The following is a 1,586-nucleotide window of genomic DNA, read 5'->3' as shown; positions in this document are numbered from 1 at the left end:
TATATATATATATATATATATACATACAAGTTATTTGTGTGATATATATATATATATATATATATATATATATATATATAGCATGCAAATAACTTGTTCATGTTTTAAAAATTAATGGTATCTTGGTCAAAATGTTTCCAGCAAGTAACGATGTTGAGTGGGTAATATCGGCATATAAACATAACTCAAAGCTGTCTTTAAAAAACTGTAATGTAAATGCATTAAAACACAAGGACTTTTGTTGTCACCAAAATGATGGGTGGAGAGGTTACATGAGCAAAGGCCTCTTTGATGCAGACTGTTTTTAGATTGGTCACCACCACTGCAAAAAAGCAAACCACCGTGACAAACCAGTTATGTTGTCAGTTGTAGTATTCACAGCGCGTCACTTTTTCCACATTTTGTTATGTTACACCCTTATTCCAACATTGATTAAATTCATTTTTTCCTTAAAATTCTACACACAACACCCCATAATGACGATGTTAAAGTTTTTTTTAACTTGTTGCAAATTTAAAAATAAAAACAAACAAACTGAGAAATCACATGTACAGTGGGTACGGAAAGTATTCAGACCCCCTTAAATTTTTCACTCTGTTATATTGCAGCCATTTGCTAAAATCATTTTCAGATCCTTTGCTGTGACACATTTAACTCAGGTGCTGTCCATTTCCTCTGCTCATCCTTGAGATCATTGCAGTCCAGCTGTGTTTGATTATACTGATTGGACTTGATTAGGAAAGCCACACACCTGTCTATATAAGACCTTATATCAGAGCTGTCAGGAAACTTTTTCTGTTAAATAGGACTGTAAAATATGCTGTTAGTTCATAACCCAATTTCCTAACACACAAAGAATCAAATACGAGATCTCAAAGTTTTAAAAGTATTACATGCAGCAAGGAGTGCAGAACAATGGTTACATTCAGAACTGCACTGAGGAACACCTCAGTGCTCAAAGCTTAAATAGATTTTTTTTAGACACACACACACACACACTTCAATGGTCAGTCCCTTGGCATTCCACAGCCATGCGGTGTTCATGCGCCACTTCTGAGCACTGACAGGTAAAGATTGATCCAAACAAGCATTCTCCACCAATAGGAGCTATGTGGAAATGCTGTAGTTTATCAAGTCAGATAAGACCATGCAGTTCGGATGTTTTTCTCTCTTTGTCTTTTGTTGGTCTTCCGTCAGTCTCCTTATTTGGGCAAAGAAACTAGTTCTGGCCGGTTCTGTGTCCTGTCTCTATCTCCAAGTGTAACAGTCAGTACCATTCAGTGTTGTCCGTATCATCCTGTTATGTAAACCATCAGCACACCTGTTTTTAGCACTTTCCCTTTTAGTACAGCATAATAACAACATTCAATAACAGTATAAATTGATATGGAAACTTAATACAATTAAAATATTGTAAAGATTGAATAAATGTATTTACAACATCTTAACATTTCCTGCTATTTTACATATCAATTTAAACTGTGAAATAAAACAACTTCTCATTATCAGTCATGTACAACTTCAATTAGATTTTATGCACAGACATCATTTCGGAACTATAGCACAGTTGAACACTTCAAACAGCT

This window comes from Cynoglossus semilaevis, chromosome W (assembly GCF_000523025.1).
Source record: "Cynoglossus semilaevis isolate Cse_v1.0 chromosome W, Cse_v1.0, whole genome shotgun sequence".
Lineage (NCBI taxonomy): Eukaryota > Metazoa > Chordata > Actinopteri > Pleuronectiformes > Cynoglossidae > Cynoglossus > Cynoglossus semilaevis.
The sequence above is the reverse complement of the archived record's forward strand: the minus strand, read 5'-3'. Positions refer to the sequence as shown.